Source organism: Tenrec ecaudatus, chromosome 10 (assembly GCF_050624435.1).
Source record: "Tenrec ecaudatus isolate mTenEca1 chromosome 10, mTenEca1.hap1, whole genome shotgun sequence".
Taxonomy (NCBI): Eukaryota; Metazoa; Chordata; class Mammalia; order Afrosoricida; family Tenrecidae; genus Tenrec; species Tenrec ecaudatus.
Window position 1 is genome coordinate 68542412 of NC_134539.1, and position 12699 is coordinate 68555110.

The 12699-nt window shown below is 37.9% G+C and overlaps 1 non-coding gene across 1 annotated transcript; it reads right to left on the reverse strand.

The window, feature by feature from the left end:
• Window positions 1-1760: 1760 nt before the first annotated feature.
• Window positions 1761-1821, reverse strand: LOC142460463 (U7 small nuclear RNA). The gene has a single exon (XR_012786663.1). It is a non-coding gene; the product is annotated as a U7 small nuclear RNA (small nuclear RNA).
• Window positions 1822-12699: the final 10878 nt, after the last annotated feature.

Sequence of the window (12699 nt, forward strand, 5' to 3'; positions counted from 1 at the left end):
GGGAATGGCAGATTTGGCAAATGTATTAAGCATCATGGAGAGTACTGTGGAGGTGATAAGGTTGTTTTGTAAAAATTTAAATACATAGCTATGAAAAATTTTTCATTGGGGGGGGGGGAACCCTCTTGTTTATCTTCCAAGAGGGAGGATATTTTAGGACTGGAATAAAGGCTTTAATGTTTTATCAATATGATGTTTAAATATTGCTGGTAACAGTGTTTCTTTCTACTATTCACGGGACCGCTGGCTTTGTGGTAACTAGCAAGTGGTTATGTTAATATCAGAATATTCCCAGGCCATCCCTTCACTCTTTTCCTGAAAAGTAGTAAATAAGTTAAAGCACCAGCTGAATAGTTGCTTTCTGAATGGAATGATCTCAGTCTATAATAGAAACTACATAAATACATTTTATCTGGACCATCAGAGAATTAATACATTTTTCACAGTATTAAACTAGCTCAAAATTAGCTTGTTAACGTGAGCACTAACTACAAGACTGTATTTGAAGTAAAAAAAAAACTTAAGTTGAAACTCATACTAGCACTATATGACCTACAATGACATTTCACACCCTAAAATATATTTAAAACTTAAGATACATTTGAACAATTAAGATTGTAATTCTATTCAGTGTTTACTACAATTAAAACTAGTAATAGTTGATAAAATACTTATACAATCTGTATGTTAAGTGGATGATAAGAAAACTTGGATTATATGAAGAAGAATACATTATCGGGATTGGATTAAGGTTTATCAACAATCTGTGATGTACAGAGGACAAACACAGCCTTGTTTGCTGAAAGTGAAGAACACTTGTAACACACTTGCTGAAGAAGATCAAGGAGTGCAGCCTTCAATCTGAATCACAACTTAATGTAAAGACCAAAATCCTCGCCACAGTACTATTCGGAAACATCATGATAAATGGAGAAAAGGTGAAGTTGTCAAGGATTTTGTCTTGTTTTGTCCACAATCAATCCTCATGGAACCAGTAGTCAAGAAATCAAAAAGTGCATTGCATTACATGGATCGCCTGCACAAGATCACTTTAGAATATTAAAAAGCAAGGAAGGTGTCACTTTGAAGTTTAAAGTGCACCTGACCCAAGCCACAGTATTTTTAATTGCTTCATATGCATGTGGAAGTTGGACATTGAATAAAGAGAATAGAAGGAAATCCCTTTCATATGGACTATAGTGCTGGCAAGTATATGCTGAAAATAGCCTCAACTGCCGAGTGATCAAACAAATTTGTTCTGGAAGAAGTATGGTGAGATTGCTCCTTATAGGCAGGGTTGGTGATACTTTGTCTTGCATACTTTGGACACATTGTCATTAGACACCAGTTTATGGAGAAACAGAGGGACAGTAAAAGACAGCAAGGCCTTTAAAAGGGTGAATTGACCAGTGGCTGTAACAATGGGTTTAAGTACTGGCACAATAGTGAGGATGACCTCGGATAGGGGAATGACTTGTTCTCTTGTGTAAAGTGTCTCTATAGGTTGGAACTGAACAGATAGGACCTAACCACAGGATCAAAGCTTTAGTAAAAAGGTTGATATAATACTTTGGGGTATCACATAGGTTTGTTCTTCTTGATTAAATTTTCATTTATCTTCCATGTTCTAAGATGTGGTCAGGCTTTCTATGCTTTTACATGTGCTTAATTTTTGCTCTATGGTTGAATGAATCAATTTCCTTCAGAAACATGTTTTCTTTTTTTCTTCTTCTTTTTTTTAAAGCTGTTGGACTGGTGTGGGGGGTTTTCCGGGAAAACCAGAAAACCTGCTAGACAAATTCTAAAAGAGCTGTAGCACTTGTGTTTTCTTTTTCTATCTACCTATTCATTTCATTTATTTATTTATTCTTAGAAAGAATTGCCCGTGCCTAGAAGAGGGAAGTATGGGCTTCAAATATCAGTATCTTCTTGAAATTCTGCTTCCTACCAAGGGAGACCACAAGAACCCTGAGCGTGAGATTGTCAAGTGACACTTCTCTGAAATTTGAGTCCATACACTTAGGGCTCTGAGCCGTAAGAAATGCTTCATGCCTAAGCAACGCACAGAAACATAAGATTCCCCTGGGACTCCGTTTTCATGCCAACAATAAACAGGTCTAGAAGAGGAACATTAGCACCAGTGAGGTATGCACACCTTAGAATAATCAACCGTCTGAGATCAAAAGGGCAGCACTGACCCAAGGACAAAGTTCAGTAGGGTTAGGAAAGAAGGAGTGGGAATAGGGAATACAGAAAGAAAGTCAGGAGAGTGATGGTGCATTGGGGGAATCACAACAAGTGAGAAGGAAAAAAGATGTAGGAATCATAGAATGTTACAATTGATGACCTGCTCTGTAAATATTCACCAAGTTCACAGGACAATGTTACAGAAAGAAAGAAACAGAACAAACACGTAGTATTCTTCCACCTTTAGGAACTGATCTGACTTGGACAAATGAGCTTAAAGATGGGGATCATAAGTTTTCGCCAAGGGCCATTACAGTTTAAAGCTCCCTAGCTCATTGCACAACCTGTGGGATAAGAAATGCTGCCTGGCTCTGCGATGATAAAGTGGTTGGTTACTAACTGAAGAAGGAAGGAGCCGTCCCCTTTAGCAAAGAGTACAACCATGGAAACCCCACGGAGCAGCCTGCTCTGTCCTGTTGGACATTCTGAGGATTCACTCAAGGACAACTACGAGGGGATAGTTAGTGACCTCTCACAAAAAGCGAGATTAAACTATCTGTGATGCCAACAATATATAAACTCAAAATCATATGTAATGTGATTTTAGAAAAAATATATATTTCAACAGCTGAATTTGGGTCTGAAATTAATGCCCACCTCATGAGGAAATGATATTGTATATTAGGAACTTGCAAAACAGTAAAACAAAGCTTTTGAGCACTTCTACCATAGATTTACCCTCTGATCAATATTTTGATAACTTGATTAACATCAAGAATATAGTCTTAAAGTACTAGAAGGCCAGAAATTTTATTTAATCGTGATTCAGAACTGTTGGTAGCATTTTTCAAATTTCTAATGAAAAGATATGTAATTGTCTAGCCTGATCAGGGGCTCTTTTCTGTTTAAGAAAATTCTACAGCTAAGATGAACCATAACCAGAATTTGGCTGCGTGATTACAGAATGAAGCAACAAGAAATATACTGACTCTGACATTTAGTGGCATCTGAAGTGTTAGTTACGTCATTCGCAATATTTATCTTCCAGTATGTGGGTATTTTCCTCCCCTGCAAGACATGGCCTCTGTCCTGGAAACAACTGCTGGGACATTTCCTCTTCGTTGTTGTTATTTGTGAGGACTCAGTTCCGACTCCTAGTGACAACAGAACTAAACAATGCCCAGTCCTGAGACATCCTTACCATTGTTATGTCTGAGTCCATGGTGGAAGCCAGTGTGTCCACAGTACATGAGCAGAAGTCTCACCAAAGGAAGAGCTTACCTGGACGTCTTCCAATACAGATTTGTTTCTTCTTTTGGCAGTCCACAGTACCTTCAGTGTTCACCAGCACCATAATTCAAATACATAGATTCTTCTCCTGCCTTCCCTAGACCATACCCAACTGCCATGTGCACATGAAGCTATTTAAAATTTCAGGATTGAGTAAGGCTCACCTTGGTCCTCAAATTGATATCCCTGCTCTCCAGTGCTTCAAAGAGATCTTGTGCAGTATATTTGCCCAAGATACAAAATATTGTCTGATTTCTTATCATCTGTACCCTTAAATATTGACTTTAAATCCAAGCAAAATGCAATCCTTGACAACTTTAACATTTTCTCCATTTATAATGATATTATCAATAGGTTCATTTGCGAGGATTTGGGTTTTCTGTACATTGATCTGTAATCTGTTCTGAATTTCAATCATCAATCTTCATCAGCAAGTGCTGAAAATCCTCCCCACTTTCAGCAACCAAACTCTTGTTATCTGCATATCACACACAGCCTGTGAATAAATCTTCCTCTAACTCCATGCACCCCTTCTGCTTCATTTAATCCAGCTTCTCACATCATTTGCTCAATCTACAGATGAGATAGCTGTGGTGATAGGATCTAACCCCAAAGTGCCCATTTCCTGACTTTAAATCATGCTTTAGTAAGGTTTAGTAAGGTTGCTTCTTGGTCCATGTATAGGTTATGCCTGAGCATAAAGACGCATTCTGGAAGTATTCGCCTGTCTGGCTGGTGGCTTTCATGTTGCTGTGATGCTGGAAGCTAGGTCATTAGTATCTGAAGCGCCATCAGAGTCATCCAAGGTGAAAAGGCTTCAGTTGAACCTCCAGACTAAGAACAGTTGAAAGAAGGAATACAGTTTATTTCTGAAGGATTGGCCACTGAAAAACTTATGAATAGCAGCTGAACATCATTAGGTACGATAAAAATCTAAGACTCTTAGGCTGTTTATCTAGCATGCATTTCTGATCTGCATCTTCCCCACCACTCTCATTGGTTCATAGTTCCTCGATTACTTCACAACCCCAAATCTATTCATTTACTGTTATAATCTCTCCTTTAGGGATTTTGCATATTTCTCTAAAATACTGGATTTTACAACTTTACTTTCTATGTTTGAAGTCATGATGGACATCTCATTGTTGGCCTCAAGTTAATACTAGCACATGTGACTTCAAATTTAATTTGTAAAGTTTATTTTGTTTATCTATACCCAAACTTGGTCCACCAAAAAAATTAAATTAAATGTATGACATCAAGGGTTAGAAATCTAGAAGTCCAAAAAAATAGAACTAAACAACATCTGAAGTCCCTTTATTGCAATATTAAACAAAATATACTTAATTACTGTTTAGTTTACTAAAGCTCTTCAGCTGTTAATGTCCAATATAAGTCTTCATGATGATTTCATTATTCCAATGCACAGTGGAATGACTTAGAAGGGTATGTTCAAAGTGGCAAATGTTTAATGAGGGATAATCCAGCTTCGAAGATGTTCTCTGGATTTCAGCTCTTCCATAGAAAATTAGAAGACAGATTTTCTTCTGGAAGACTTAAGATCTCGTTTTACCCACTGCTTTGGCGAGGATTTCCACCATCTCCCAGAAGGTGCCTGGCCCAAAGAGCTTCCTTTGCAAACATTTGCTTTCAGTTTGAGAAGTTACAGTTTTGTTCACCACTATCAAAACTCATGCTGTTGAGACAGTCAGCATAAGGTTTTGTGGACATCATTTATATCCTCTACTTCCCCAAATATTTTTATGCAGAAGATGAAATATCACTTGCTAAAATATCATTTTAAAATTAGATAAGTGTGTTAGAGTTGGAAGAAAAAATGAAAACCAGAAAGATCTTGAAATATCAGGAAGTGCTTAGCTCAAGGACTAGAGTATGTGAGATGGTGACATTTATGTCTTGGGAAAGTGACAGTAAAAATAAAAAACAAAAGAACAAAGTTGAGTAAATCTTAAACCTTCAGACAGAAAAATTATAAGGTATACATACATTATGACTGGAGACTAGAATGACCACATCACAGATGAGACTATACATAAGATTACATATGCAATATTCTTTTCTTTCTTACCAAGAGATCTCATTTTTCATTTTAATATCAGAGAAAAAAATACTTTCATAGAAATAACTTTTCCCTGCACTACTCTTAATGTTGGCAATGGGTTTTTCCCAAATTATGAAAAAGAATCCCAGACAATTCACAGATTTTCTTAAACCAATGAATCAACAAGAAAAACCTGTCTGAAACATGCTGCGTAGGTACTGATTTTATGTAGGATGCTAGAATAAAATGGATGCTCCTGGAGCTCCAAAAAAACTTTTAGCACGGTGGTTAAATGTTCTGCTGCTAAGCAGAAAGTTGGAAATGTTAAAGATGTGGCAGTTGCTTCTGCCAAAATGATGGCTTTAAGTTCTATGAGACGGTTCTCCTCTATCTTCTTGTGTTGCTCAATCTACTTGACTTGCCAGCAAGGGGGTTGCATTTGGAGCTGGAACTCCATATTTGTTTGGTGAAAAATGGGAATTAACACAGTTATATATAGCATTTATTCCTTGTTTGGATACTCTCATGAGTGGAAAATTAAGAACTGTTTAATTATATACATTCTGAAAAGGCTTTTAGAGTACTCTCTAGCACCAAAGATCTTTATTTTTAAAGTCTGATGTTTTTCCACGGGCTTTCAGACCCATGTCATCCAAGTCTTAGATCAACCCAGTGAAGCTGGCAGATCAGGCAGGGATCGTTATCACTATTTTGAAGATAAACACAATAATTAAGGTGCGTATCTGTGAAAAGACTTAAAAACAAGCAGCTTAGAATTTGCCAAATGTGTTAGTAGATCAATTTTTTTTCAACAGATTGTACAAAAGTGCTTTTCTCAAAATCTGTGACATTTACAGATGTCAAAATAATACTTAAAGCAATAAAAACAAACTTCAAGCACCAAAAATGAATAAGTCCTTCCCAACCTTCAGATTAATATAGAATGCCATTAATCTTATAAATGTGTGTTTAAAGACTTAAAATTATATCAAATTGTCACTCTTTCAAAACATGTATTATGTACACATTAGCCCTCAATTAGTGCTTTTAATGTTCTTATCAGAAATCCTTAAATTTAAGATTTTTTTGTCTTAAACTGGTACATATTTATGAATATATTGAATTATTATGAAATATAATTATAAAACAATAATGTTAGCTCTCTGTACATGATACCTGAGCCACCACAGTTGACATCTGATTTCTGCCCACTCAGTAATTATATGCTTATTCATTTATTCTGCTTAATTTACATCCAGGATTAGACACTATGCAGGTTATATTTATATATATATATATATATATATTTGAGGTAAATTAATACTTTAATTAATTTATATTTCTGCGTGAGATTCTGGAGAGGTTGAAGAACTTTAATTTAACTCCTGTCAAACAATTTTAGATCTACTTTTGATAATATATTCACACAAGATCATAATAAATGAAATACATGAATGAATTAATTTCAAATAAATGTTTATATCTTTACTGTACTTTAAAATCTTAGATGCAAAAATCATGATATCAGATATAATAAAAATGCTTAGACAATAGTGATAAGGCTGAATAAGTAAAAGTAATCATACTGAAAACCAATATTTAAATGAAGGAAGAAGGGAAAGAAAATTTGGCCCAGGTACCATGCCAGGAAACTGAAAGGGTTGCTTTATCTCATTAAAGGTTTTGTTAAAGAAATATATACTAACACCCTCCCACACATATATTCACATCTAATCCACAGAACAATGTTTTTATGAAATAATAAAATAGTGAGTCCTGTATGCCGTTGTTAAAATTCAAGGCTAATGATCAAAAGCTAGTAGTACAAACCCACCTGCAGTACCAAAGGAGACCAATGTGTCACTCTGTTTCCAGTAATGTTTTTGACCTTGGGAATCCTATAGCTCACTCCTACTCTGTCCTATAGGGTCTTTCTGAATTGTTTCTGAGTTGATGGCATTGGGCATGCACACTGATATATATTTAAAGGAAGCAAACAGCAAACACATTCTCTAATTGTCTATATGAATTGAAGTAACATGAATGGAAATATTTGTTCTCTTGTTCCTTCATTCATCTAACAAATTTTGTCATTCCCTCTAGAGTCAGATGGACTTGATGAAGGTGAGGTGTTTCCTATAGGGTCCTAAAAGGAACCCTTGTTGAACTGTGTATGAGGCAATGAACTGCTCATGGAAGTGGTGGTTTGAACCCTTCAGCCACTTAGAGGGAGAAACGGAGGATCTCCACTCCATGGAAAATTTACAGCTGTGAGTTGGAAATAACTTGATGACTTTGGGTTTGGGTTTGGTTTTAAAGAGTCCTAAGAGTCAGAATTGACTCAGTGGCTATCAAGTTGGTTTGGCTGCTTTATGAACAGTTTTCAGAATATCTGGAGTAGAGTTGGGGAACAATTGTCAAAAGAAAAAAAATGTAGAAGACAATGTTATTGGCAAAAAGCATATCTCTTAGGTAGGGTCACTTTTCAGAACTCATCCAAATAACTCCAATCTACTTGTGTGGAATACTTGATGAAGCACTAGATTGCTAACCATGAGGTCAACTGTTCAAAACCACAAGCCAAACTTTGGAAGAAAAATGGGGTTTTCTACTCCCATGAGGAGTTACAATCTTGGCAACTCTCGGGGGCAGGCCCACTCTGTCCGATAGAGTCGCTATGAGTCAGAATCAATGCCATGGAAGTGAGCTTGGAATTTTTGAATTATTAGATTTATCTTTGTATCTATTCACTCTCTTGTTTGCCTTTTCTCCTTGCTGAACTTAGTGGCTAACAAGATGAAATAACCATGCATACTTGTCTCATCATTTAAGTTGCTGCAGGTAAAAGCCAGTTTCCATTGTGTTGGTTTTGCTACTTGTGACCTTGTGTGTGTCAGAGTACAACTACGCTCTTTGGGTTTTCTGGGGGTAGAGCACCAGACCTGAGTGTCACTTGTGTCTCAACTCCTCAAAGTGGAGATACTGGTTGAATAAATGGAGTATTTGTGGTACTCACAAGGTAATGATTACTAGTAAACTAGTAATAGTCATTAAAAAGCAAACCCATTCCTATGGAGCTGATCACAGTTCTTATTCCTTCATTCATCTAACAAATTTTGTAAAAAAAATTTGTCTTAAAATTTAAGAAGTATGGGATACCCCATACTTCATATGGGGTATACAAGGCTGTAAATGTTTTTGGAAGTAGATAGCCCCATCTTACTCCAGCATAGTGGCTAGTGGATTTAAACTGCTGACCTTGTGGTCAGCAGACCAACATTTACCCTGAAACATCACCAGGACTTCTTTATCTAGATGAAAAGGTGAATTATTACAGATGTCTAATATGACTCAGTTTCTTGAAAACTTTTATCACCTATATTGGCACCATATGTGGTTATAAATATGTCAATAAGACATCAACAATGCCACAAAAGAGTCAAAATTACAAATGTTTCACAAAAAAACAAAAGCTGAACAAGTATGTGATCTGAAGAAAATCACTAAAAGAAATGTCGTGGGAGTTCCTCAGGCAAAACAAATGTGATGGAGTGATGTTTTTCTTTAAAAAATCATTTTATTGGGGGCTCATACAACTCTTATCACAATCCATACATACATCCATTGTGTCAAGCACATTTGTACATTTGTTGCCATCATCATTCTCAAAATACTTGCTTTCTACTTGAGCCCTTGGTGTCAGCTCATTTTCCCCCTACTTCCCCCCCCCATTAACTTTTGATAATTTATAAATTATTATAATTTTGTCATATTTTACACTGTCCAACATATCTCTTCACTCACATTTCTGTTGTCTGTCCCCCAGGGAGGGGTTATATATAGATCCTTGTGATCAGTTCCCCAGTCTACTCCACATTCCCCTTACCCTCCCAGTATCGCCACTCTCACCACTGGTCCTGAGGGGCTTATCTGTCCTGGATTCCCTGTGTTTCCAGTTCCTATCTGTACCAGTGTACATCCTCTCATCTAGCAGGATTTGCAAAGTAGAATTGGGATCATGATAGTGGGGTGGGGGAGCATTTAAGAACTAGAGGGAAGTTGTATGCTTCATCATTGATATACTGCACCCTGACTGACTCGTCTCCTTCCCGTGACCCTTCTGTAAGGGGATGTCCAATTCTCTACAGATGGACTTTGGGTCACCACTCCTCACTCCCCCATATTTACAACGATTTAATTTTTTGTTCTTTGATGTCTAATACCTGACCCCTTCCACACCTCATGATCACAAAGGCTGGTATGCTTCTTCCATGTGGGCTTTGTTGCTTTTGAGCTAGATGGCCACTTGAAAAGGACATCATACTCAGTAAAGTGGAAGGTCGGTGGAAAATAGGAAGAGCTTCAAGAGGATGGATTGACACAGTGGCTGAAAAAAAAGGGGAGTCTCTAACATTCACAGTGACTGTGAGGATGGTGCAGGGGCAGAAGGCATTTATTCTATTACACATAGGGTCATTCTGAGTCAGAACCAACTGAAGGGCACCTAGCAACAAGAATATTATTTGAAAATGGACACTGCAAAATAAAAGATGCTTATTTAAGACCTACAGCAGCCATTATTCTAAAAGTGGAGATAAAATAGCACACTTAAAAAAATAATTTTAAAATTTAGGAAAGACAAAAATAGAACACAGATAGGACAAAAGCAAACAAACAATGATAGGCTTAAATATAATTTATGGATTATTAGATTAAATACAACCCATCTAAATTTTTAATTAAAAGGCATAGATTTGTCATATTCAATAAAAGCTCCAAATTCACCATCTATACCTATGTATTATTTATGGAAACAGTGGTAAGTTAAAATCTAAAAAAAATGGGAAAAGGCCCTGTGTAAACAATACTTTTTTTTAACACTGGGGTTGCTACATTAATGTCAAACACAGTATTTCATTACAAGAAAATTGTCATGATACCAAAAGAAATTCATCTCTAATAAATATTTAAAACTATGATCAGGTCTCATAAGAAAGCTTTAGAATAATGCTGAAATACGCTTTAGAAGTATTAAGCAAAAAATCAGTAAGAGTATAGGAAATGAGCTTCCCTAGTCACTAAACTGACAGTTCTACTTTACTCAGCAACAACATAATGTGCATTCTGTTCGAAAAGATATCAATGTTCACTTTTAGAGCCTATCCCCATACCCATTTCTACAGAGTCCATTCTGGCTCCGAACAGCCCTTGAGGACCCAAGGGAACCACGCTAGAGTGTTTCCAAAGCTGTAATCTCCATGGAAGCAAACTAGCACATCTATCTCCCTGAGAGCAAGCAATCTGTAGGTTTGAACTAAAGACTTTTTGGTTAACAGCCAAAGTACTTTAACCACTTATGATAGCTGGTTTATTGTACCAGCGAGGCCTCTGTAGGAACAGGTGGGCAGAGTTTAATCAGGTCTCTGCTTGATTGGAGGGCAACTGAAATCAATGCTTTCGAAGGCGGTCCTCCTGTCTCTGCTTCTCCCTGGTGCTGCTGCTTGAGCTAGTCCTTTGCCTTGACCATGAGTTTCACAATCTGTGGGCACTGCCTGTGTTGCTTCGTCATGCATCCCTACAGCTTGAGACTCCATCGGGGTCTGCTTTGGAAAGCTCCTGAGCTACTGTACCTTGCTGCCCCACTTGCCATCTGCTGCCTGTGGGCTCATTCTCTTTGTCTTGACTGAGGGCAAATTCCACTGTTTGCTTCCTTGATTGGACCAGCAGTCTGTGTGAGTTGAAAGACCTTCAGATTATTAACTAAGTCAAACTGAGCCTCTGTACTGCTGTGTGAATCAATTACCTGGCATTTTCCTTCTGTATAATAAACCTCTCCATATAAATACATACATTATATATATATATATATATATATATATATATATATATATATATATATATATATATATATATCCATATAATTGTAAGTGTCCTGGTTCTATTTCTCTAGTCTAGAGAACTGTATTAGTCTGGGTACTTTAGAGAAACAAATCCACTGAAACTCGTGTATAAGAGAGAGTATAATATAAAGGTTAAATACACATCAAGAAAACATCCCAACCCAGTGCTGCCCAAGCCCACAAGTCCAACATTAACCCATTAACCCATGTGCCCAATGCCAATCCACAAAGTCCTCCTCCATCTCATAAAACACACACTGTGATGCCAACTGCAGGAGGAAAGTCGAATCAGTGAATGTGTGGTGCATCTCAGCTCTGGCAGGGGTCTCTACATGGCTGCTCCAGCACCCAGGGCTGCATTGGGGTAGGTCCATGTGGCTTCTCCATGGAGATGTCTTGCAGGAAGTGAACCTTGCCAGCTGAAGCAGGGAATTGGCTAAGGCAGCTGCACCCTGGTCCGACCACCACAGAGCAAGAGACCCAAGAACTAGAAAGGCCAGGCTCACTGAACCATTTATCCCTCTGCCCTTCAATTAAACTCACATGTGTTTGTCAGCCAGGTTGTCACAATAAACTAACTCAAGAACCAGGCTGATATATCACTACACCACTATGGAGTACATCCTGGCCCACCAGGCCATGAGGATGATGTTCCCAATTAGAGCAGCCAGTCGACAGGGAGGACCACATGGCTGGCCCAACTATGAGACATGACACCCCTCCCTGACCCATAGCCCTACAGGGACAACACCAGAGACACAGTGTGGGAATTGCACCTGATCTGATCCCACCACACCGAGGCAAAACATTAAGGGGGTGCAACAGAACAGCAAGGGAATGCAGTGGCAAGGTGCCCAAGGGATGCTGAAGGTGGACTTTAAGGCCAGGGCATGGTGCCCCAACAGACTGGACTGGAAAACACTCCTAAAGGCAAACAAACAATCCTTGAACTAACTACAAGCTTCTCTTACTTTCTTCTTTTTTTGGTCATTGTTTTGTTGTTGTTGTTTTATTGTATACTGTTGCTTGGTTTTGCTCTGTCTTTTTTTTATTCCGCAGGTCTGTCTATAGGCTGGATGGACAATGGGAGGAAAAAACAACGGGACCGACAGTTCTGGGGAGACATGGGAAAGGGAGAGATGGGGAGAAAGGAAGTGGTATTAATAAACCCAGGACAAGGGAACAACAAGTGATCCAAATTGGTGGTGAGGAGGATGTGGGAGGCCTGGTTGGGCATGATCAAGGGTAATGTAACCAAAA